At 43.1% G+C, this 27,388-nt stretch overlaps 2 pseudogenes; one reads left to right on the forward strand and one right to left on the reverse strand.

Annotated features, from left to right (window-relative positions):
- The window catches only part of LOC139424753 (zinc finger protein ZFP2-like), a 122,209-nt pseudogene that overhangs the window by 51,796 nt on the left and 43,025 nt on the right, over positions 1-27,388 (reverse strand).
- On the forward strand, positions 6,542-10,670 carry LOC139424759 (zinc finger protein ZFP2-like; annotated as a pseudogene).

Below are 27,388 nucleotides of genomic sequence, written 5' to 3' on the forward strand. Positions count from 1 at the left end.
CAATCAACAGACTCTTGGTCCCTTTTATTATCCCCCTTGTCCCTTTTGAACTAGACCAGGTACTGTGATACAGCTGCTCTCTCCTCCTCAATGCCATGAACTAGACCAGGTACTATGTTACAGCTGCTCTCTCCTCCTCAATGCCATGAACTAGACCAGGTACTGTGTTACAGCTGCTCTCTCCTCCTCAATGTCATGAACTAGACCAGGTACTGTGTTACAGCTGCTCTCTCCTCCTCAATGCCATGAACTAGACCAGGTACTGTGTTACAGCTGCTCTCTCCTCCTCAATGCCATGAACTAGACCAGGTACTGTGTTACAGCTGCTAAACTCACTGAGATGAGGTCCAAAGCCCCCTCCTCCTTGGTTTCCCCACCCTAAACTCACTGAGATGAGGTCCAAAGCCCCCTCCTCCTTGGTTTCCCCAACCTAAACTCACTGAGATGAGGTCCAAAGCCCTCTCCTCCACGGTTTCCCCAACCTAAACTCACTGAGATGAGGTCCAAAGAGGTGACGTCTAATAGAGGTGGTTTGATGAGTAACTTTGCCTGAAGACTTGTTAGGTTCCCAAGCACTTTAATTTGTTGTCCATGTTTCATGGAAAGAGACAGCAAAGTTAAGCCCAGTGTGTAGCAGGTGGACATTGGGTTTGATCTAGACCCTGTCAGTGTGCCAGGTGGACATTGGGTTTGATCCAGACCCTGTCAGTGTGCCAGGTGGACAGTGGGTTTGATTCAGACCCTGCCAGTGTGCCAGGGGGACATTGGGTTTGATTCAGACCCTGCCAGCATGGCCAGAAATGTATTCCAAGATCAGTAACTTATAACAACAGAACCACCCCAGACCTTTCATGCATGACTAAAAACACCTAAGTATTAGATTTACTGCCATGGTCTAGTATGTCACTGCCTCAGACACCATTCACAATGCTGGCAGAGGTACGAGTAAAGCATGACATATTACTTCCTAACCATTCACAATGCTGGCTGAGGTACGAATAAAACATGACATTATTTCCTAACCATTCACAATGCTGGCTGAGGTACGAGTAAAACATGAAATATTATTTCCTAATTGTAAAAAATGGCAAGGCTTTAGCTAAGTGGGCTTTTCCATTGTTGATGAAAGCAGGGGAAGTGTTGTGAGTAACAGAACTGCCTGAGATGTGAGGGATGGGAAACTGCTCACTGATTGGCTGTAGTGACAAGGGTCCCTCCAAAAATCTATCATTATTCCAACTGACATGTCAAATTCTCCCCCAAATCTACCACTAATAGGCCAAGCCTCTGCAGACCCTGTCTTGTACTGACAAACAGAACAAATCATTTGACATTCAAATATGTCATTTTAAATAGTTAAATTCAATCCAGCTGGGCCTTTTTAACACAGACAGTTGTTCCTGCCGTAGATGTTATGCCTTCACACAGATCTAGGATCAGTTTGTTTTATATGCTCCCTAACACAGACAGTTGTTCCTGCTATAGATGGTATGTCTTTGTACAGATCTAGGATCAGTTCTCCTCCACAATGCATACACAGTACCAGTAAATTGTTTGGACACACCTAGAAATTCAATGTATTTTCTTTATTTTAACTATTGTCTACGTTGTAGAATAATAGTGAAGACAACACAACTATGAAATAACTCATATGGATTCATGTAGTAACCAAAAAAGTGTTGAACAAATCAAAATATATTTTATATTTGAAATTCTTCAAAGTAGCCACCCTTTGCCTTGATGACAGCTTTGCATACTCTTTGCATTCTCTCAACCAGCTTCACCTGGAATGCTTTTCCAACAGTCTTGAAGAAGTTCCCACATATGCTGAGCACTTGTTGCCCGCATTTCCTTCCGTTCCGATTCATCCCAAACCATCTCATAGGCATAGTTGTGTTGTCTTCACAGTTAACTCTAATGAACTTTTTTTCTGCAGCAGAGGTAACTCTGGGTCTTCCTTTCCTGTGGCAATCCTCATGAGAGCCAACTTCATCATTGTGATTGACGGTTTTTGCAACTGCACTTGAAGAATCTTTCAAAGTTCTTGAAAGTTTCCGCATTGACTGACCTTCATGTGTTAAAGTAATGATGGACTGTCATTTATTTTTGCTTATTTGAGCTGTTCTTGACATAATATAGACTTGGTCTTTCAGCAAATATGGCTATCTTCTGTATACCACCCCTACCTTGTCACAACACAACTGATTGGCTCAAATGCATTAAGAAAGAAAGAAATTCCGCAAATTAACATTTAACAAGGCACACCTGTAAATTGAAATGCATTCCAGGTGACTACCTCATGATAGATAGATGATAGGAGATAGAATGATGGTCAACAGATAAAAGTCAAAATAAAACATAATAAAAAGTACATTTGAATGGCAGTGTTTTTACAACTAATGCCGGTTTGCCTGAGGCTGGTGCCGTGCAGGTGTTGGTACACATGCATATACATACACTCACTCACTCACTCACTCACATAAACACATTCAAGAACACACACATACAGTGCCTTGCGAAAGTATTCGGCCCCCTTGAACTTTGCGACCTTTTGCCACATTTCAGGCTTCAAACATAAAGATATAAAACTGTATTTTTTTGTGAAGAATCAACAACAAGTGGGACACAATCATGAAGTGGAACGACATTTATTGGATATTTCAAACCTTTTTAACAAATCAAAAACTGAATAATTGGGCGTGCAAAATTATTCAGCCCCCTTAAGTTAATACTTTGTAGCGCCACCTTTTGCTGCGATTACAGCTGTAAGTTGCTTGGGGTATGTCTCTATCAGTTTTGCACATCGAGAGACTGACATTTTTTCCCATTCCTCCTTGCAAAACAGCTCGAGCTCAGTGAGGTTGGATGGAGAGCATTTGTGAACAGCAGTTTTCAGTTCTTTCCACAGATTCTCGATTGGATTCAGGTCTGGACTTTGACTTGGCCATTCTAACACCTGGATATGTTTATTTTTGAACCATTCCATTGTAGATTTTGCTTTATGTTTTGGATCATTGTCTTGTTGGAAGACAAATCTCCGTCCCAGTCTCAGGTCTTTTGCAGACTCCATCAGGTTTTCTTCTAGAATGGTCCTGTATTTGGCTCCATCCATCTTCCCATCAATTTTAACCATCTTCCCTGTCCCTGCTGAAGAAAAGCAGGCCCAAACCATGATGCTGCCACCACCATGTTTGACAGTGGGGATGGGTTGTTCAGCTGTGTTGCTTTTACCCCAAACATAACGTTTTGCATTGTTGCCAAAAAGTTAAATTTTGGTTTCATCTGACCAGAGCACCTTCTTCCACATGTTTGGTGTGTCTCCCAGGTGGCTTGTGGCAAACTTTAAACGACACTTTTTATGGATATCTTTAAGAAATGGCTTTCTTCTTGCCACTCTTCCATAAAGGCCAGATTTGTGCAATATACGACTGATTGTTGTCCTATGGACAGAGTCTCCCACCTCAGCTGTAGATCTCTGCAGTTCATCCAGAGTGATCATGGGCCTCTTGGCTGCATCTCTGATCAGTCTTCTCCTTGTATGAGCTGAAAGTTTAGAGGGACGGCCAGGTCTTGGTAGATTTGCAGTGGTCTGATACTCCTTCCATTTCAATATTATCGCTTGCACAGTGCTCCTTGGGATGTTTAAAGCTTGGGAAATCTTTTTGTATCCAAATCCGGCTTTAAACTTCTTCACAACAGTATCTCGGACCTGTCTGCGCTTTTAACGGACCTCTGAGACTATCACAGTGCAGGTGCATTTATACGGAGACTTGATTACACACAGGTGGATTGTATTTATCATCATTAGTCATTTAGGTCAACATTGGATCATTCAGAGATCCTCACTGAACTTCTGGAGAGAGTTTGCTGCATTGAAAGTAAAGGGGCTGAATAATTTTGCACGCCCAATTTTTCAGTTTTTGATTTGTTAAAAAAGTTTGAAATATCCAATAAATGTCGTTCCACTTCATGATTGTGTCCCACTTGTTGTTGATTCTTCACAAAAAAAGACAGTTTTATATCTTTATGTTTGAAGCCTGAAATGTGGCAAAAGGTCGCAAAGTTCAAGGGGGCCGAATACTTTCGCAAGGCACTGTACATGTAATAGTGCCAGAAATGCACACAAACATATACAGTTGGCATTGCTGTTATGATTTTAGTTGTCATTGATGTCCTTTGTTTTAAATGTATTTTTTTGCATTGTTGTTTGCTGTTTTCTTCTGTCTTTTCCTTTTTTCTCTTTAGTTCATTCTCTTGGTTGTTGGTACATTGGGGGGTTCTTGGGGTTGGGGAGTGGAATTAATTGTTTTTTTCTTCCCGAGGGGGGACTGTGGGAGGGGTATCGAATGGTTGAGGGACAGCTAGTGGGGAACTGTGGGAGGATCTTGGAGGGTTCGGGTTCACGTTTTTTGGCCTGGTGGTAGATCGGTGAGCAGGGCATTGACCCTGGATGCTTCTGTGTGTTGCTCTGAATGGGAGTCTGTTGGGTGACTGGTGTGATGTAGTTGTTGAGTGGCTTCACTTGCAAGTATATTGTATGTTAATAATATTCAATTTTAAAAAATGTAATCGAAAAAAAACAACTTTTGCAAGCTTGAGCTAGATATCGAGCTAGTGTGAACTTCCTGGTCCCGTCTCTCAAGTCAGTGAGTCAACACAGGAAGGAGCAATGGATGGATAGTTAATTTATTTCCAAAGCTGCAATGATGGGACACACACAGTATGGATGAATGATCAGTAGTGACGGGATATAAATAGCACTCCCACAGCAATTCTCCATTAATCTGCCCTATAATATACTGACAAAAAAACAGTTGAAATGTCGATCAAAGTTATTGTGATCGTATAGTGGATTTAACAATTCCTACTAATTCATAATTTACTATATTAAATGAATCAATTGTTTCCATGTGTCTCATATTCACTACATCAGAATCAACTGTCATCCATTTTAGTATCAAAATGTATCAAATTAACCTGGAAAATTACTCAATGTCCCCCTCTGGTGCCGAAGAAGTATAATACACCTAAACTAACAAAACCGGGCTAATAAACTGGCTGGTGTTCATGTTTTATTTATTTATTTCACCTTTATTTAACCAGGTAGGCTAGTTGAGAACAAGTTCTCATTTACAACTGCGACCTGGCCAAGATAAAGCATAGCAGTGTGAACAGACAACAACACAGAGTTACACATGGAGTAAACGATAAACAAGTCAATAACGCAGTAGAAAAAAAAAGAAAGAGTCTATATACATTGTGTGCAAAAGGCATGAGGAGGTAGGCGAATAATTACAATTTAGCAGATTAACACTGGAGTGATAAATGATCAGATGGTCATGTGCAGGTAGAGATACTGGTGTGCAAAAGAGCAGAAAAGTAAATAAATAAAAACAGTATGGGGATGAGGTAGTTAAACTGGGTGGGCTATTTACCGATGGACTATGTGCATCTGCAGCGATCGGTTAGCTGCTCAGATAGCAGATGTTTAAAGTTGGTGAGGGAGATAAAACATATACTTCATACATTTGTCATAAATTACCAGCATTGACGGGACACACAGTGTGGATGAATGATCAGTGGTCCACAGGGTAAAAATAGCACTCCTAAAGAATATGCATTTTCCGTTAGATACCAATTTGAAAGAGGGATCTTTAGCATAAAACCCACATGGAAAACTGAGATTTGGCAAATAACATATAAAGACAGGCTTACTTGACACCAAACCAACATCAGTAGTTACTAAAACATAAATTGCTAATGTATGATTTAAAACGTGGATTTTATGATGTAATGTCAACTTTATACATTTCTATCCCAGGACCACTCAATTTTCAAATTCTCAAAAAATCAGCTGTGGATTACCCAGAATCACATACCTTTATCACTGAGTGTATTTACACCGAGTGTAACGTTAACACACGAGCAGCGCAGTGGTCTAAGGTTCGGCGTCTCAGTGCAAGAGGCGTCACTACAGACCCTGGTTCAAATCCAGGCTGTATCATAACACATCGTGAATGGGAGTCCCATAGGACAGAGCACAATTGGCCCAGTATCGTCTGTGTTAGGGTTTGGCCGGGGTAGGACGTCAATGTAAATAAGAATTTGTTCTGAACTAACTTGCCTAGTTAAATATATTTAAAACATGTAGCTTCACTACACCGTTACACTGGCATACAAACTCAGTAGCACAGAGTAGATCATCCATATGACCTTGTCAATAGTGCATTGTGGGTAGTTTAGAAGATTTCCTGAAATAAGTTAATAAATATGTAATTACGCAAAAACATAACTGTTTGTCATTATAGGGAACCATAAAGTGACTACAACTAGCTTACTAAGTCTTTACACTTGTGAGTAAAAACTAATGCTTCCTACACTTTAACTTGTTGTTTGAAGATAAAATATACATTTTACTCAACTGCGTTACCCACTCCAGTCAGCAGATGGCGGTCTGGGAATTTAAGGTTATGCTGTTTTGTGACGTATAATCTAGTGCACGGAACGCTTCTTTCAGCAGCAGCAACAGTTAGTCAGACACCTCGATAGCTTGCTAGACAAAAAAAGCAGAATCAATAAGATCTTTAGACGCTTTAATGTTTATTAGCCACTGTTTTAAACCCTCTTCTGCCGTCTAGTTAGTTATCCGATTTAATTTCATATTTACGGTGTTGTTATTAGTCAGCTAGCGGGCTGGTTAAGTTAGCATTAGCCTAGCTAACATCCCCGACCATGCGGTCACTAAGCTACTCCCCTGCTAAAGAAGAGGTGGATATCACATTAAAACAAGAAGTAGAGGGTGAGGCTGTTACTGTGAAAGAAGAGGAAGACGCGTTCAGAGTGAAAGAGGAGGAGGATGTTACAGTTAAAGGAGAGGATGGTGCAGTTTATGGAGTGAAAGAGGAGGGAGAGATGACTGTTACATCGAAAAAGGAGGAGGAAGAAGAGGAGGAACCTGGATATCTGGGCCCGGTTTCCCAAACGCATCTTAAGGCATCCAATGGTTCTAACGATGAATTTAGCCATAAGATGGTTTTGAGAAACCGTTCCCTGATCAACACTAGTAAGTACTGTATTAAAAACAGAGGCACAAACTCTGCAGTTGTTGAACTGATGTTTGGTGTTAAAGCGGAAATCTGCAATTGCTACATCCATATTGTGACTTTTTAATTATTTATTTCTAGCCATTGATTATTGAAGAATATAACACATGCCTCATGAGCTTATTTCAACTGTAGTACCCCATCAGAACCCAGAATAACTTTTTTTTAAACCTAATGTTTAGAAACGATGTGTTTCAATACTGTATAGCCTCAACATGGTTAAAACTATAATGTTGATATCATGGATGGTCAGTCCTTACATCCATATGTTTGTCTATGAATTTTGAAAGTAGTTACATTTCTCCAACCCCGTCATCATCTTATTACCAAAATAGTGGTGGAATGACAGATTTGTTATTGTTTAACTGCAGATTGTTGGGTTGTGTGTTTTTTAAACAGCAGCAAAATGGCTGCCCAGAGGCTTGTTTTGGTAAACATGTGAGGGATGTGGGAAGGAGAAGTGTGACCATTCTCACATTCATAGAGAAAGCTATTGTAGCAACCTTAACCTAACACCTAGCGACCTCACACCTAGCGACCTCTTCAAGAAGTTAAGAAATCTTGGCGTAACAGTTAAAAGGTGTTGGCTTGACAGTCACTGGACCCAGGTTTGAGTTCAGCTCAGGGCTACCCCCTGAATTCACTACACTATGAATACAACGACTGGTCATGCATGAGGTCATAATGATAGTTTAACCAGGTTTCTAGGCTATATAGTATATTCTAGAATTCATCCATGAGGTCATACTGATAGTTTAACCAGGTTTCTAGGATATTAGCATATTCTAGAATTCATCCATGAGGTCAAAATTATAGTTTAACCAGGTTTCTAGGCTATATAGTATGTTATAGAATTGCCAGTGAAGATTTCCTGTGGGGGTCAAATTGTTAGAGCTGTTGATAAGTCATTGTATAATATTCAGCCAATTTATTTTCATGCCATTTCGTCAATATAGCCCAACCAGAAAAGAGAGAAACTCTGAACCACCTCCTGCTGGCCTTCGTAAATTCTGACGTTGCTGGTAATAGGCTACACAAGCAGTCGGCAACCTGCATTTGGAGTGCAACTTATCTTACCTTTTCTACCTATCTGCTTGCCAGTTATGGTTGTCATATGCACATTTTCATGGAACAGTTTAATTTCATTTATAATAGTATCTCAAAATCATTGTCTATGGTTAATCTATATTCTATCTAAATCTGAATGAAATCTAAAAGTAACTTTTATTGCCATTGACAACTATGTAAAGAATTCCCTACATAAAGCCTACAAATAAAAACATTGCAAATACATATCCTATAAATCACATGGCCTGTCTATAACGAACTTGAAACATTGTATAAAATATTCTGGGCCATCAGGTTCCCGCGCCAGTGAGTTTGGGACAGACACAGTTGTCGGCCATTTGTGTAAGGGATAAGAAGTAATCGGGTATTTTCCACTGGATCAGCGCATGACATTTTTCCCTTTCGTGCCGAGTGGTTATCGAAAGGGCGAGAGCTGGAAGTATTTTTCAAATACTTTATAGGACTATTCTCATTTGCAATTGATTTTGATTAGACTTTGTTTACTTACTGTTTGAGGTGAAGAGAAATTAGCTTTGAGAAGCTCCTCAGCTCATTAGTGGTGGTGCGTTAAGACAATCAGAAATGCTATCAGACATCCCCAAATAGGCACATTTATAGGCCTACATTTGCGCTCAGGCCAGGTAGACTAGTCCTACTTCTATATGCCTAGTAGGTCTATGTTGTTAGGTTAGGGGTCCTACAGTAGGTCTATGTTGTTGTTAGGTGAAGTTATGGGTCCTACAGTAGGTCTATGTTGTTGTTAGGTGAAGTTAGGGGTCCTACCATAGGTGTATGTTGTTGTTAGGGGTCCTACAGTAGGTCTATGTTGTTGTTATAGGTCCTACAGTAGGTCTATGTTGTTGTTAGGGGAAGTTATGGGTCCTACAGTAGGTCTATGTTGTTGTTGTTAGGTGAAGTTTTGTGCCAATTTGGCAAGCACTTAGTGTACAAACCCTCATTAATATTTAACCTTAACCCTAATTAATAATTAACCTTAATAATTTGAATAACTCAATCATCGATGTTACTACTATGGGCCTTTAACCATCTGTCTGAATTTGTTGTTCACACAGGAGAGAGACGTGACTATCGTGGATCTTCTTTGGAGCCTCAACAACCTCATGATGCTGATGAGGCAGAGAAGAGTCTCTCCACATTAGAACACCTCAAGAAACACCAGCAGAGACCCACAGGGAAGAGAACTCACTGCTGCTCTGACTGTGGGAAGAGATTCACCTCATCAGCGGGCATTAAAATGCATCAGAGAATCCACACAGGAGAGAAACCTTTTAGCTGTACTCAATGTGGGAAGAGTTTTACTCAATCATCCAGCCTGTCGTCACACCAGAGAACACACACAGGAGAGAAACCATTTAACTGTGATGAATGTGGGAAAAGTTTTACTCGGTCAACTGGTCTGATATCACACCAGAGAACACACACAGGAGAGAAACCTTATAGCTGTGATGAATGTGGGAAGAGATTTGTTACATCTAACAGTCTGACTAAACACCGGAGAACACACACAGGAGAGAAACCATATAGCTGTGCTCAATGTAGGAAAAGCTTTACTGAGTCTAGCAGTCTGACTAAACATCGGAGAACACACACAGGAGAGAAGCCTTATAGCTGCGATGAATGTGGGAAGAGATTTACTGAGTCTGGTTGTCTGACTAAACACCAGAGAACACACACAGGAGAGAAGCCTTTTAGCTGTAATCAATGTGGGAAGAGTTTTACTCAGTCAACTGGCCTGATATCACACCAGAGAACACACACAGGAGAGAAACCTTACTGCTGTGATGAATGTGGGAAGAGATTTGTTGCATCTAACAGTCTGACTAGACACCGGAGAACACACACAGGAGAGAAATCATATAGCTGTGCTCAATGTAGGAAGAGCTTTACTGAGTCTAGCAGTCTGGCTAAACACCAGAGAACACACACAGGAGAGAAGCCTTTTAGCTGTAATCACTGTGAGAAGAGTTTTACTCAGTCAACCAGCCTGAAATCACACCGTAGAACGCACAGAGGAGATAAATCTTATAGCTGTGCTCAATGTGGAAAGAGTTTTACTCAGTCAACCAGCCTGATATCACATCAGAGAAAACACACACAGGAGAGGAATCTTATAGCTCTGCTAAATGCGGGAAGAGTTTTACTACGTCTAGCAAGCGGACTACACACCATATAACACACACAGGAGAGAAATCTCAGCTGTGAGCAGTGTGACCAGAGATAATCTGATAAAATACCTATGATCAAACATCAGAAAATACATACATGAAGGAGTTGTTTCATGATATCAATGAATTAATATCACAATGTAGAATGTTAACACTTTGTAGTAGGAGTATTTTAATAATGTCACAATGTAGAACTCTAATCGTTTGCCCCTTGTTCTATTGATTTCAACATGATCTGGATATTAGCCCCAGGGGGGAAATCCAGGCTCTGAATTGAAAGAGTACTATTTATGTGATAAATTGACTCTCAAAAAAAGAGTTGTGTTACACTTACCCACTTGAATCAAAATGCAACACTTCAAAATGTAGCTTGCTGTTTTCTATAAATTGTACTCTAACCAGGGATGTACACATTATTCCCAGATTCCGTGTGGTTTTTGAGCTGTTAGTTTTAACAGGACGTGCAACCTCATCTCCCTCCTCTTGCACAAATGATTTTAGCGATGAGTTATGACAAATAGGTGGTGTTCCTTTGTTTAGCGACCACTAAATTGAAATGCATCACTCCAAAATGTAGCTGACTGTCTTCTGCAGGTTGTCCTCTAACCAGTGAGGTAAAAGATATCTCCCATTTCCATGTGTTTTGTTTAGTTGTGTTAGTTTCAACAGCACGTACAACCTGATTTACCCCCTAATCGATATCAGTGATTTATTGCTGCTTGTCAAAACAACAGCGTTTCTGGTGCTTGTGCAGTTTATATGGAGTTTGTTTTAAAAAATACAAGTAATATGATTATTGTGTCAGATGTTTGTGTATGCAGTACATTTTATGTTTAGGTTTTTAATATATCACAAACTGTTTCTGCATATTGGTTATTGATTAAACTGTGTACAAACTGTTTTATAGCACATTTTATGTTTAGGTTTTGGTTATTGATTTGGACACGTTAAAACTGTGTTTTGACATTGGGCTACCTAGCAAAATGTAATTAAAAATAAGACTATGCAACCAAATATTTAATATTTACATTTCATGTAACATTTAGTAATCATAATTATTTATGTAACCAACTGACAGTTTTTGGGTACAATTATATTGACATTGTTGCCCTGCTTTTAGAAAAGCAGCATTCATTCTCAGATATGCCAACCCAAATGTACGAGAGCATGTGGTAAGGACAACTTGGTTGCTGATTGTCTCAAGGGTGAGCAGTCAAAATATTTGTGTTGTGCATTTAACCAGTGTGTTACCATGGATCACAATTTATTTTGACACGTTTTTCCGTGTTGAAGATGAGTTTTATCTCTTATTCTTATCTGTATTTTTTTTTAAATTGCACTGTTGGTTAGGGGCTCTTAAGTTAGCATTTCACTGTTAGGTCTACCTGTTGTATTCTAATGTGTGACTAATATAATTTGATTTGAGTTTTGTTTGAACCAAGTGGACGAGAGTTCTCGAAGCTAGTGAGTTTTCGGAAGACGAGAGTTCTAGAAGCTAGTGAGTTTTAGGATTCTATAGAAAGAAAAAGGAGAAAAAATATATACGATTGTATATTATTATTTAGAAATATGTGTTTTTTTCTTGTTTTAGCTGTTGACAGCCAGTAGACACCATGTTTATATTATAGAAGGTGAAGCATTGTAGTTGATTATGTGAAATGGAAGTTGTTTTCTAGTCAGTTGTTCAACTGAAATGTGTTTTGGGCACACTGGTTGGTGTTACCTCGTTAGTCAGTATGTGTTACACCTGTGCTGGCTTGTCCATCTCGTTAGTGGGAAGGTGTTTCACCTGAGCTGGTCCAGGTTCTATTTAAGAGTGTCTGGCCCAGTGCTCCAGTCGTCTTGATAGATGTGGAGAGTCAACACCTTTAGTTGCTCCACCTTTTTGGTTTAAGATGTTTTTATTTCAGGTTGAAGCTTCTTTCTGAAGAGAGCTTTTTTTTTGAAGAAAAAAAAATGAATACAAACAAGCAAACCTGGTCGGTTCCGGGGATTGGTATAGCAAATACCGTAAGATTTTCATGGACTGAAAAGGAGATGGAACCTTGGGGCAGGGAAGCTTTTGGAAGGACCATATTGATGGGATGCCTCAGGATAGAGGTGAAGGAAGTACTCTGCCTTCAAGGCAACCCAAATGAAAAGGATTTTGATGTGACGTTTCACAAGCAAGAGAAACATGATGATGTATTGAAGATGGCAAAGGAAGCGGAAAGAAAAGGACCCCTGTGCCATTATGCGGTGACCAGCCTGGCAAAGAACAACTTCAGCGTGGTCACCGTAAACATGTACAATCCGCACGTGAAGGATGAAGAAGTGAGGGCCTTTCTGGGGAGATACATGGACAATGTCTCCTCAGCGAGGTACCTCAGGGACTCCCTGGGTTTCTGGAACGGGAGGAGAGGGTTCCAGGCGTTACTCAGGGAGTCCCCGAAGAGTGTGGATGGCTACCTCCATCCTCCGGCGATGTTCTCCCTGGGGGCTGACAGGGGAACACTCTACTATGCACGTCAGCCCCCGTTCTGCAGGCGTTGTATGGCCTACGGCCATATCCTGGCCTCGTGCAGCGCCAATAAATGTTGTTTTTGTGGGTCGGAAGAGCACGAGGTCAAGGAGTGTGACGAGCCCAAGGCTTGCCACGGGTGTGGCTCAAGAGCACACCTGTGGCGTGATTGCCCGGCTCGTCACAGGTCATACGCGTCTGCAGCTGGGGGGGGGGGGGGGGATGGGGGGAGGAAAGAGAGGACGCATGCGGATTGTACGGATGGCACAGGGGAAAGGACGGAGAAGGACGAAGAAGGGAAGAAGGAAGAGGCGAAAAGAAAGAGGAGAGAAGATGGAAAGAAGGAAAAAGAAGGAGAGATTAAAGAGGTGGAAGAACGTGGAGGAGCAGAGAAGAGGGAGAAGGGGACAGTGGTACGAGAAGGAGTGGAAGAGGGAACGGGGATAGTGGTACGAGAAGGAGTGGAAGAGGGAACGGGGACAGTGACGGAGAAGGTGGGAGGAGTGGATGTGGGAGGGGGGGGGGATGGGGGGAAGGAGTGGGGGGACAGCCTGCCAGGCTTCCTCGAGGTCGAAATGAGGGATTTGGTGGAGGGGTTAGTGGGGATGGGACGTTGTGTCTCCCCGCTACCTCCTTCACCAAAGAAGAAAGGGATAAAGAGGGGGAGCTTGGCATGAAGTGAGAGGGAGGGGGGTGTGGAGGGGGAGGGGGGGGTTAAGAGAGTGGCGGGGGGGGGGGGGGGGGGGGGGGGGGTAATTTGTCCTCCCGGTTTGCCTCAGCCCCTTGCATTTTAGTGGATGACTCCAGTGAGGGGTCGGTGGGTTGTTTGCTAGAGGGATCCCAACTCCTGTTTGGGGAGATGGGGTCCCCTATATGCAGCCCCGAGGCAAACAGGGAGGGGGGGATGGTGGGTGGGGAGGGAGGACCCAACACACTGCCTGGATCATGGGTTGGGATGGAGGACGGGGGGGCGTCAGGAGAGGAGAGGACGTCCCCGCCGGTGGAGATGGACCAGGGGAGCATCGGGTGAGTCTCCTGGTTTTTCTTTAGGTTTTGGGGTTTTTATTTGTTGTAAATAATTAAATGAATAGTTCTGTTTCTTTTTTTAGTCTAAATGTTAGGGGGTTAAGGGATAATGTTAAAAGGAGGGCGGTTTTTTGTTATTTAGAGGGTGTGGGGTTTGATTTCTGTTTTTTACAGGAGGCTCACCTGAGGGATGGTGGGGATGTGTGTAGATTTAAGAGGGAGTGGGATAAGGGGGAATCTTTTTGGGGCATAGGAGGGGTGCACTCAACAGGAGTAGGGATTTTGTGTGGGCATAGAGAGGTTAAAATAGAGAACACTTTTGTAATAATGCAGGGTAGAGTTTTGGGGATAGATGTTAAGTTTAGAGAAGCTAGATATAGGTTAATTGGGGTGTATGGGCCACAGGTGGCGGCAGACAGGAGGGAGATGGTGGACTGTCTGGCGCCCCTGTGTGTTACAAACAGGCACTTGGTGATAGGAGGAGACTTTAATATAGATTTAGGGTTAGGCGGTGATAGCAGTGCAGGTGCCATCTCTGGGCTAATGGCTTGCCATGGTCTGGTTGATGGTGGCCTGCACACTACTCCGGCAATGGTCGGTCCTACATGGCGCAACTCCAGGGGGGTTGCGCGGAGGCTCGACTACATTTTTGTATCCAGGTCTTTGGGTCAGTTGTCTGGGCGGCTGTTGCCTGTTTTCTTCACGGATCACGACGGGGTGTTCCTGCAGGTGGGGTCGCCAGTCTGCCTCTTCGGTAGGGGGTACTGGAAGTTAGATCGGGATATACTGGAGGAGCAGGCTTTCGTTGACGCATTTTTTTGTTTATTTCGGAAGCTTGACGGCCTCCGGTCCATGTGCGAGGGAGTGTTAGAGTGGTGGGATTTAGTCAAGGGGAGGATAAGGGCTTTTATAATAGGATATTGTAGAAGGAAAAAAAGGGAGGAAAGGAGGGAGGTGGATCGTATCCAAAGGTTAATTGAACTCGAGTACGAGGCAGGCAACCTCGGCGGGTCGATTGACTGGGAGAGATTCGCAGCCCTAAAGGCGCAGCTCAGGGAGCTGCAGGAGCAGAAGGCTCGAGCTTTCCTGGAGCGTGCGCATAGTGGCTTTCTAGAACATAATGAGACTTGTTCCGCTATGTTCTTTAAGTCGGTTAGGGCCAGACAGAGTAGGAAGGTAATGAAGGGAGTTAGGGAAGAAAATGGTAGTATAGTAAGTAAACCAGAGGAAATGGTCAGGGTGACAACTGATCATTTCCAAGGTTTATTTAAGGAAAGGGAAATAGATGTAGAGCAGGGAAACGTGTTTTTAGAACACTTGTCCCGGCGGTTGCCAGAGGACATTAGAGACGTGATGGAGGCCCAGATCTCACTAGAAGAGGTTGAGAGCGCTCTTAGGAGAATGGGAAAAGGGAAGGTGCCTGGGATGGATGGGCTGCCGGCTGAGTTTTACCTCAAGTTTTGGGGTATACTTGGACCAGTGGTTCTCGAAGTCTTGAAGGCCATCCTTGAGACGGGGGTCCCGGGGGGATCAATGGCTGTTGGTGTGCTGTCACTTCTTTATAAGAAGGGGGAAGCAACTGACCTTGGCAACTGGCGGCCATTGACCATGCTGTGCGTAGATTACAAGATTCTTGCAAAGGTTATAGCAGACCGGTTGCGCACAGCCCTTCCCTACGTCGTCCACGAGGATCAGACGTGCGGGGTAGAGGGCCGCTCTATAAGATGGAACCTACAGTTGATCAGGGATTCCATCGCTTGGGTTGAAGATAGAGGGCTGCCTTTAATGGTAGCAGCGCTAGATCAGGCGAAAGCTTTTGATCGCGTGAATAGATATTTTCTATTCAGGGTGTTAGGTAGATTAGGATTTGGGGAGAAGTTTATAGGATGGATCCGTACTTTATATGTCGGAGCGGGGTGTCGAGTTAGTGTAAATAGTCACTTAGGTGACGTTTTTGACCTCTCGTCTGGGGTCAGGCAGGGATGCCCACTCTCGGCTCTCCTCTTCGTTCTGTACATGGAGCCTCTGGGGGCTGCCATTAGGGCAGACACAGGGGTGGAAGGCTTGTTGATCCCTGGAAGCGGTGGGCTGCGTGTTAAGATGACGCAGTACGCCGACGACACTTCCTTGCTGTTGTGCAAGGACTCGTGCCTGACAAGGTCCCTTGCCATCTTTGGGGATTTCACCCGAGCGTCGGGAGAAGTTCTGAACCATGCAAAGTCTTCGTCAAGTTTTTCGGAAGATGGCGCGGTAGAACGGATGTGCCTGGGGGGTTATCTCTCTGTGAAGGGGCCCTGAGGATTCTCGGGGTTCATTTTGAGACCTCCGGCTCAGCGACGCTAAACTGGAACATGCGTATCGCAGTGGTACAGAGGAAGCTAGCAATGTGGAAGGCTAGGTATTTGTCTTTTATGGGCAAAGTCCTGGTCCTAAAGGTGGATGTGTTGCCGTCTCTTTTGTATGTGGCATACATCCATTGCCGGCTTGTCTGAGGAGGCCTCTAGTGAGGCTTGTGTTTCAGTTTATGTGGAGTGGCAGGTGCAAGTGGGTCGCCAGGGCACGCATGATCTGTCCCATCGGGGAGGGAGGTAGGGGGGTACCACATTTCCCCCTCAAGCTGGACGCCATTTTTGTTTCTTTCTTGTTGACGGAGCTTGCTCGTCCGGTTATACACCCGTCCGGTTACCTCCTGCGGGTGTTCTTCTCGTATAAGGCGAGAAGCGTAATGGTGTGGTCTAACGCGGGTCCACGGGCGGAACAGCTGCCGTGGCATTTTGGCCATGCGGCCAAGTGGCTGCGTGCGCACCCCTAGGTTGAAGTTGCCCGAGTAGGTTTAGACCACAGGCACCTGTACGAGGAGGTCAGGCAGGCAGGGAGTCCTGCGCCTGTAGCGGGCATCTCGTCAGTGGTCTGGGAGGGAGTGCAGGCGCGGGGCCTGGACAACAGGCTCAAGGACCTGAATTGGTTGGGCCGCCATAAGTGCTTGCCGGTACGTGACATCTTGTACCGGTATAGTTTGGTGCAATCCCCCACCTGTCCAAGATCCTCTTGTGGCAGGGAGGAGACTGTGCGCCATGCCTTTTGGGACTGTGCCTTTGCTGTGTAATGCTAGGTGTGGTTAGGAGTGATTTTGTTTTGACATGGGCTAGGCTAGAGTGAGGCGTAGGGAGAGCAAAGGGAACGGATAGGGACAGGTTTCTGCTCTGGCTTCTCATGAGTCTCTTTAAAAAGGGACTGTGGGAAGCCAGGCAGAATTTAGTCAAGACAGGGAGAGATTGGGAGGTGGAAGGGATAGTGAGAAGGGTGGAAGGTGATTTGAGGGGGAAGATGAAGAGGGAGGAGAGGAAGTGGGGGAAGCATGCGGCACGGGAGAGGTGGAAAGGGGGTTTAGGGCTGGGAGTGTTAGAGTGAGTTTGGTAAGGGGATAGATTAGGGAAGGGGAGATAGGGAAAGGGTTAGGTATTGGTTAGGTATGACGGGGAGGGACGATGCTCCCCTGAGGTTTGTTTTTGTTTGATGTTTTTGTAAATAGAATTAATTAAGAATGAATGAGAATTATGATTTTGTAATAGTATGAATGGTATTGATTGTAATAAATTATTTTAACCACCACCATTTTGGTTTGCTTCCTGTATTTTACTTTGTTGTGGGTTTTTATTTAGTTTGACTCTTGGACAGATTTAATGGTTCTCATGGTGGGTGTCTTTTAGGTCCCAGTTGTTACTTGTCATCTTTCAGTGGACACCCCCATAGTGTCTTTCAGAACCCCTCCTAAAAACAATCTTATATTTTGGGTTGGATGTTGCATCCACTTAATATTGTAATCAATGTCATTTTCTTAGAATGCTCATTAGTCTTTCAGTTATTATTCTGTTTTTTTATCCTCTTATGTATGTTGTGTACTAAATATTTCTGTTTATTTTGATTGTTTTTAATGTGAAGCAATTGTGTTGCATCCATGTCTGAAATGTGCTGTATAAATAAAGCTTGATTTGATTTCAACAGAACAACCAATCAACAGACTCTTGGTCCCTCTTAGTATGAAAATCAGTATCAATCCCATGTCAAAGGATTCAACTACTGAAAACAAACAAATGGATCAACCAGATCAATCCCACTTTTCAAGCCTGCTGAAGGTGTGGTAGAATGGTAAACACCACCCCAGTCTCTACTCTCCCACAGCTCGGCTAATGTCATGTTCTGTGGCCTTGCCATTCCATTTCTTGACTGCCCCTGCAACACATTTAGTCATATTATATAAAACTCTCAAAGTAATGGATATGGAGCATCTACAGCCTCAGTTACACATGGCACATATATGTGACTTCTGTCATCTGATCACTCCAAGCTGCATTAGGTCTGGATGCACAAAAGTCACAATTTGCTACATTGGGTTTAGATCTGCCAGGATGGGCATTGTGTTCGGAATTTGAGTCTGGCCACCGAATATGCATAAGCAACGTAAAGAGATGGGGTGAATGAGTGGGGAAAATAACATTTGACACAAATTACCTTCATAATATCAAAGAACAAATGTGTGTCCCTGGGTGGAAATTAACTTTCACAGAAAACTATCATTGTCTTCGTTATTCATTATTAGTATGTTATATTATTATATACATTATTTCGAGACATATTCAGAGCCAAACATCAACCCAACTTTTTATTTTTTTATTTTTAATTTACCCCCTTTTTCTCCCCAATTTCGTGGTATCCAATTGTTAGTAGCTACTATCTTGTCTCATCGCTACAACTCCCGTACGGGCTCGGGAGAGACAAAGGTCGAAAGTCATGCGTCCTCCGATACACAACCCAACCAGCCGCACTGCTTCTTAACACAGCGCGCATCCAACCCAGAAACCAGCCGCACCAATGTGTCGGAGGAAACACGGTGCACCTGGCAATCTTGGTTAGCAGACACTGCGCCCGGCCCGCCACAGGAGTCGCTGGTGTGCGATGAGACAAGGATATCCCTACCGGCCAAACCCTCCCTAACCCAGACGACGCTAGGCCAATTGTGCGTCGCCCCATGGACCTCCCAGTCGCGGCCGGTTACGACAGAGCCTGGGCGCGAACCCAGAGTCTCTGGTGGCACTTAACCACGGCGCCACCCGGGACATCAATCCAACGTAACCTTTTTAATAACTGTTGTTGCATCCAAACTTGTCACCATCGTTTTCAATTGAAATTGCGAAGTTCCCGGAAGAAGTCCAGCAACAGCCGAAAGGGGCGAGAAATTACACCAATATCAGTGGACAATTTGCACTAATGTAAATAAACATAGATGATGGAACATATTCCCTTTTGCTTACGTGATGAACCGCTAAGGGGACATAAATATTTACCATCTAAACCATGTGTGACCTCTCACCTCTCTGGCTGTAGAAGTGCTCTTCCTACCCAGTCCCTCAACAGCTCTCTGACTGAGCTCCACCCTCACTGGGTCTTCAGGAGGGATGGAAGAAGGAATGGATCAGTCAGTCAATAAAGTGTAGAGCTGATGTCTATGCTGTCTGACAGAATCACTATTTTAGTCGTTCATTAAAGTAATTAAGGCTTTATGACTGCTGAATACCAACTATCAATTACTTAGATCATGTATTTTCAGGTAGCGATACATCCTTGGGACGTCCCTAGCCCATTGAAGTTAACATTTAAAATGGTTAAGGTTGGGGTTAAGGTTAGGGTTTAGGGTAGGGATCTCCCAAGGATCCCAGATAGCATTGACCATCGTGCATTCTTCTGTCTCTTTTACATAGCAGGTATAAAATAAACAGACCAGACAAGTAGGCATGCAATTCATTATGGCCAATGTAGTTCAATTATACCAATGGCTGATGAAACATATTCCCTTTTTTTTCCTTTATTTAAATTGACAAGTCAGTTAAGAACACATTCTTATTTACAATGACGGCCTAGGAACAATACCTTCCTAGACAATGTGCTGGACGGTAATTATTTATGTGGCCCATGGACCCTGTGTAACTTTACGAGAAAAAAAAATACCTTTTCTCCACAGACTGCAGGCGACAGGCTCAGGACACGGTTGATTGACTGTCAGACAAGGTTCCTTACACTGCTAGCTGGTAGGACTGCTTTTCTGGATTATACTATAGCTGAGATCCCAATACCCATGTAAACATAGCTTACTGACAGATCAATGAGGTCAGATCCCAATACCCATGTAAACATAGCTTACTGGAAGATCAATGAGGCTAGATCCCAATACCTATGTAGACATAGCTTACTGGCAGTTGTCTGACTATTATATTATTATTTAATGAAAGAAATGTAAAAATTCACTTTTTGTCTGGAAATAAAATAAACATGTATCTGCTTTACCCACTCCAGTCAACAGATGGCGATGTGCATCTTTCAGGCGATGCTATCAGCGTGACATATGATCTTGGAAAGTCTACACATTCTAGTTATCGTGGAATTCTTGTGCAATTTAAATGTTTAAATATGAAATGTAATTTTAGCTTCTAAATGAGAGAATTGTTTTCATTAAGTGAACTGGGCTCAATCCGTGGCCACGCCCAAGTGAACAGACATTGGTTGAGAACCATGAAACACGCCCTTCTCTGCCCCACTACAAAAGTCCGTTGACGGAAGTCAACCTCATGTTCCAGATGAGGTGTACATACGTTTAAAAGGGCTAATTTCAACCCTGGCGGTGACGATCACCACGCTTGGAAGCATGAATTTCGACTACACCAGCCAGAATATAGTACGAGCTGCGTTGAGGCAACTTGGTAAGAACTTTAAACTCTTATTCACTGAAGAAGAAGTGACATCCTAGATGTTGAGTTATCAGCTGCAGCTGTAAACGTACGTGGCCTAGGAAAGGACAGACAATCTCCTGAGAACGACAGGGTACAACGTATCCGTTCTATGACACTACGACCAGACAGATTCTACAAGGGACGAGGGCGATCTCTGCTGGGCAAACCAGTCTTCCATTGTCGATCCGTCATGACACAGGCACAAGAATGTCAATATACTTGTATAATATTCTACAGGAAGGCCGTCCAGACCAGGTGAATTCCCTGCTTTCATTGATAAAATGGCGTCTCTAACCTCCTCTTCTGTTATAGTCCAGTCCAGGTCCTCTACCTGGCTATCTGATAATCTAGGTAATTCTATACCAGACAAAGAAGTGTCGATATCTATGGGGCTGAACAGGAGGATGTATATACATCTTCATAATAACATTAAAACACGCTGTCAATCTCTTTGGATGAGGTCAACATCTTAGTGTCCTTCTCAATGGCTGGAGTTACGTTCCAAGTGTTCTGCATTTCTAGTTGTCTTGCTAGTAGCCTGCCTGTCTTCTCACCTCTCTCATTAAACTGGTTCTAGGTCTAAACAGAGCATATTCTGCCTTTTTTGTTATACGTTTCCTGCATCTGAAATGTGAATTTGCAGGCAGTTTTGAAATGTGCGATCTGTGAAATGTCCAAATCCCTTTCCAGACCACATCTCTGTTTCTAGTCTTTTCACTGCTTCAGACCTTCTCTCTTCTTTCTGCATGTCATTTCCCATCTAATACACCAGAGCCATAATACATGGTGTTATTTCCCCCCTAATACACCAGAGCCTAACATAATACATGTTATAGAGGTTCCCAGACTGTGTTATTTCCCCTCTCATCCACCAGAGCCTACTATAATACATGTTATAGAGGTTCCCAGACTGTGTTATTTCCCCTCTAATACACCAGAGCCATAATACATGTTATAGAGGTTCCCACACTGTTATTTCCCCTCTAATACACCAGAGCCATAATACATGTTATAGAGGTTCCCACACTGTGTTATTTACCCTCTAATACACCAGAGCCATAATACATGTTATAGAGGTTCCCACACTGTGTTATTTCCCCTCTAATACACCAGAGCCCACCGTAATACATGCTTTAGAGGTTCCCCACACTGTGGAAATCCTTTCAGTTGAGCCCAACTGCTAGTGACTGGCTAAATATCTCATCTTGTAATAGTATGGTGTTGAGTCTAAATATATGTTTTATCATGTGGAGGTTTCATTCATGTCTCTATTTAATTCAATAATTGGTTTGTTTTTGACCGGATAGAGACCAGACTCTCCTTCTGACAGCAGGAAGAGTCCTTCAGGGGAACCAGACCCTGAGACGTCCAAACCAGCAGGACGACATCACTGCTCCCAGTGTGGAAAGAGTTTTACTCAGTTAGGGAGCCTGAGAACACATATGAGAACACACACTGGAGAGAAGCCTTACCACTGTTCTCAATGTGGAATGACGTTTACCCAGTTAGGGAGCCTGCAAATGCATGAAATAAAATAAAATCAAATGTATTTGTCACATACACATGGTTAGCAGATGTTAATGCGAGTGTAGCGAAATGCTTGTGCTTCTAGCTCCGACAATGCAGTAATAACCAGAGTACAGTAGAGTACAGTATATACATATGAGATGAATAATGTAGGGTATGTAAACATTATATTAGGTTGCATTGTTTAAAGTGGCTAGTGATATATTTTACATCAATTTCCATCAATTCCCATTATTAAAGTGGCTGGAGTTGAGTCAGTGTGTTGGCAGCAGCCACTCAATGTTAGTGGTGGCTGTTTAACAGTCTGATGGCCTTGAGATAGAAGCTGTTTTTCAGTCTCCCGGTCACAGCTTTCATGCACCTGTACTGTCCTTGCCTTCTGGATGATAGTGGGGTGAACAGGCAGTGGCTCGGGTGGTTGTTGTCCTTGATGATCTTTATGGCCTTCCTGTGACATCGGGTGGTGTAGGTGTCCTGGAGGGCAGGTAGTTTGCCCCCGGTGATGCGTTGTGCAGACCTCACTACCCTCTGGAGAGCCTTACGGTTGTGGGCGGAGTAGTTGCCGTACCAGGCGGTGATACAGCCCGACAGGATGCTCTCGATTGTGCATCTGTAGAAGTTTGTGAGTGCTTTTGGTGACAAGCCAAATTTCTTCAGCCTCCTGAGGTTGAAGAGGCGCTGCTGCGCCTTCTTCACGATGCTGTCTGTGTGGGTGGACCAATTCAGTTTGTCTGTGATGTGTACGCAGAGGAACTTAAAACTTACTACCCTCTCCACTACTGTCCCATCTATGTGGATAGGGGGGTGCTTGCTCCCTCTGCTGTTTCCTGAAGTCCACAATCATCTCCTTAGTTTTGTTGACGTTGAGTGTGAGGTTATTTTCCTGACACCACACTCTGAGGGCCCTCACCTCCTACCTGTAAGCCTTCTTGTCTTTGTTGGTAATCAAGCCTACCACTGTAGTGCCGTCCGCAAACTTGATGATTGAGTTGGAGGCGTGCGTGGCCACGCAGTCGTGGGTGAACAGGGAGTACAGGAGAGGGCTCAGAACGCAACCTTGTGGGGCCCCAGTGTTGAGGATCAGCGGGGTGGAGATGTTGTTACTTACGGGGCGGCCCGTCAGGAAGTCCAGTACCCAGTTGCACAGGGCGGGGTCGAGACCCAGGGTCTCGAGCTTGATGACGAGTTTGGAGGGTACTATGGTGTTAAATGCTGAGCTGTTGTCGATGAACACCATTCTCACATAGGTATTCCTCTTGTCCAGATGGGTAAGGGCAGTGTGCAGTGTGGTTGAGATTGCATCGTCTGTGGACCACACAGGGGAAAAACTTTTCCAATGTTCCCATTGTGGAAAGAGTTGTACCCAGTTAAGAAACCTGTATGAGAGGACACACACAGAAAAAAAAGACGTACCACTGCTCCCACTGTGGAAAGAGATTTACCCAGTTAAGGTACCTGAAAGAGCATGAAAGAATACACACAAATGCACAGGAGAAGAAGACATACCACTGCTCTCATTGTTGAAAGACATTTTCCCAGTCAGAGGACCTGAAAACACATGAGAGAATAGAGAGGCTGTGTTCTGACTTGTGTTTTTGACTGAGAATGTGTGTTTTTGTTTGGGCTGTCAGACTTGAGATAACTTTGTGTAATGTTAGTGCACTATTTTTTAATTGCGATTAATCCATTGTCTGAAAGCGTTGAAAATACACTGAAAGCATCCAAAATACATCCTATATACCGCTAAAATCTACAATGCCATGTAAAAACAAGATGACATGGAGGTTAAATAAAGTGTGCTTTATCAATGTAACATATTTTGACACGTCCACTGTGGGGCGCTGTAGAGTTATAATATCCATAACAACTACAGGTCAAACAGGGAAATCGTTCACATGGTTTTTCCACCATTAATTTTTTCCCCACAGGGCTGTGTTTTGTTTAGCCTTACCCTGGTGTGACGTTTTGATAACCATGTAAATCTCTCTAGGACAAGGTGACTGAGGGCACACCGTGTGTTGTGAATGTATTTTAATGTTTTTAATATTGTATAACTGCCTTTATTTTGCTGGAACCCAGGAAGAGTAGCTGCTGCCTTGGCAGGAACTAATGGGGATCCTTTATTCACCGATTCGAAAAGGCTAATTAGCATCAAAGTAGACGACATGCAAGACTACAAATAATAATAATAATAATAACAAACTTCTTCCATTAACGTTGATGGAGGCCACTAAGACTACAAATCCCTGCAGCTCCACGGATTCAGACTACACATAATAATAATAATAACAAACTTCTTCCATTAAGTATGATGGAGGTCACTGTGTTCTTGGGGACCTTCAATGCTGCAGAAATGTTTTGGTACCCATCCCCAGATCTGTGCCTTGACACAATCCTGTCTTGGAGCTCTACGGACAATTCCTTTGACCTCATGGCTTGGTTACCTGTGGGACCATATAGACAGGTGTGTGCCTTTCCAAATCATGTCCAATCAATTGAATTTACCACAGGTGGACTCCAATCAAGTTGTAGAAACATCTCAAGGATGATCAATGGAATCTGGGTGCATCTGAGCTCAATTTCGAGTCTCATAGCAAAGGGTCTGAATACGTGCATAAATGTAAAAAAAAAGTTTTGGGTTTGTCATTATGGGGTATTGTGATGTCATTATGGGGTATTGTGATGTCATTATGGGGTATTGTGATGTCATTATGGGGTATTGTGATGTCATTATGGGGTATTGTGTGTAGATTGATGAGGGAAAAAATCTTCCATTTTAGAATAAGGCTGTAATGTAACAAAATGTGGAAAAAGTGAAGGGGTCTGAATACATTACGAATGCACTGTATACTCCTGGTAGACTTTTCTACCACTGGCAGAGTTTTCTACCATTGATAGTTTTGTACAGTCATGTAAAACGTGGTATAGAAAAATCCAATCTTAGGAGAGTACATGGGAGGCACTATACTGTGTGTATGCAGGTGTCTATCTGGACAAAACCACTGATACAGGTGCCCCTCCACCCTCTGGTGGGATGGATCATGTCTACAGAGAAACCTAGATTTGAATACTTAGATTTGTGTATATTGGGTATATGTTGTGAAATTGTTAGATATTACTTGTTAGATATTACTGCACGGTCAGAGCTAAAACCACAAGCATTTCACAACACCCGCAATAACATGCTAAACATGTGTATGTGACCAATAAAATGTGATTTTGATTTTAAATGAACATCCTATTACTCAAAGGTGCTTTTGCCTGGGGTCAAAATGAAAGTCCATATTGATACAGAAACACTGAACCATATTTAGATTTATTAAGAACAAGTTTATTGACAAAGTCATGAAAAATTGGAAGAATTGAATAAACCACATGTTGGCTACGATAAAATATATGCCTCTGGGGTCAAAATGATCCATGTCAGATGTATAGTTCAATAAAAATATGTAGTGGGTGTAAAGTTGGTTTTAAATTCTCATTAAAAACGAATCAATCATTTTTTTTAAAATTTATTTTTATTTTACCTTTATTTAACCAGGTAGGCAAGTTGAGAACAAGTTCTCATTTACAATTGCGACCTGGCCAAGATAAAGCAAAGCAGTTCGACAGATACAACGACACAGAGTTACACATGGAGTAAAACAAACATACAGTCAATAATACAGTATAAACAAGTCTATATACAATGTGAGCAAATGAGGTGAGAAGGGAGGTAAAGGCAAAAAAGGCCATGGTGGCAAGGTAAATACAAAATAGCAAGTAAAACACTGGAATGGTAGTTTTGCAATGGAAGAATGTGCAAAGTAGAAATAAAAATAATGGGGTGCAAAGGAGCAAAATAAATTAATTAATTAAATACAGTTGGGAAAGAGGTAGTTGTTTGGGCTAAATTATAGGTGGGCTATGTACAGGTGCAGTAATCTGTGAGCTGCTCTGACAGTTGGTGCTTAAAGCTAGTGAGGGAGATAAGTGTTTCCAGTTTCAGAGATTTTTGTAGTTCGTTCCAGTCATTGGCAGCAGAGAACTGGAAAGAGAGGCGGCCAAAGAAAGAATTGGTTTTGGGGGTGACTAGAGAGATATACCTGCTGGAGCGTGTGCTACAGGTGGGATATGCTATGGTGACCAGCGAGCTGAGATAAGGGGGGACTTTACCTAGCAGGGTCTTGTAGATGACATGGAGCCAGTGGGTTTGGCGACGAGTATGAAGCGAGGGCCAGCCAACGAGAGCGTACAGGTCGCAATGGTGGGTAGTATATGGGGCTTTGGTGACAAAACGGATTGCACTGTGATAGACTGCATCCAATTTGTTGAGTAGGGTATTGGAGGCTATTTTGTAAATGACATCGCCAAAGTCGAGGATTGGTAGGATGGTCAGTTTTACAAGGGTATGTTTGGCAGCATGAGTGAAGGATGCTTTGTTGCGAAATAGGAAGCCAATTCTAGATTTAACTTTGGATTGGAGATGTTTGATATGGGTCTGGAAGGAGAGTTTACAGTCTAACCAGACACCTAAGTATTTGTAGTTGTCCACGTATTCTAAGTCAGAGCCGTCCAGAGTAGTGATGTTGGACAGGCGGGTAGGTGTTTGGGTCAAGAGTGTCCCCCCCTTTGAAGAGGGGGATGACCGCAGCTGCTTTCCAATCTTTGGGAATCTCAGACGACACGAAAGAGAGGTTGAACAGGCTAGTAATGCAGAAAGAAAGGGTCCAGATTGTCTAGCCCGGCTGATTTGTAGGGGTCCAGATTTTGCAGCTCTTTCAGAACATCAGCTGAATGGATTTGGGAGAAGGAGAAATGGGGAAGGCTTGGGCGAGTTGCTGTTGGGGGTGCAGTGCTGTTGACAGGGGTAGGAGTAGCCAGGTGGAAAGCATGGCCAGCCGTAGAAAAATGCTTATTGAAATTCTCAATTATGGTGGATTTATCAGTGGTGACAGTGTTTCCTATCTTCAGTGCAGTGGGCAGCTGGGAGGAGGTGTTCTTATTCTCCATGGACTTTACAGTGTCCCAGAACTTTTTTGAGTTAGTGTTGCAGGAAGCAAATTTCTGCTTGAAAAAGCTAGCCTTGGCTTTTCTAACTGCCTGTGTATAATGGTTTCTAGCTTCCCTGAACAGCTACATATCACGGGGGCTGTTCGATGCTAATGCAGAACGCCATAGGATGTTTTTGTGTTGGTTAAGGGCAGTCAGGTC

This window comes from Oncorhynchus clarkii, chromosome 13 (genome assembly GCF_045791955.1).
Source record: "Oncorhynchus clarkii lewisi isolate Uvic-CL-2024 chromosome 13, UVic_Ocla_1.0, whole genome shotgun sequence".
Classification (NCBI taxonomy): domain Eukaryota; kingdom Metazoa; phylum Chordata; class Actinopteri; order Salmoniformes; family Salmonidae; genus Oncorhynchus; species Oncorhynchus clarkii.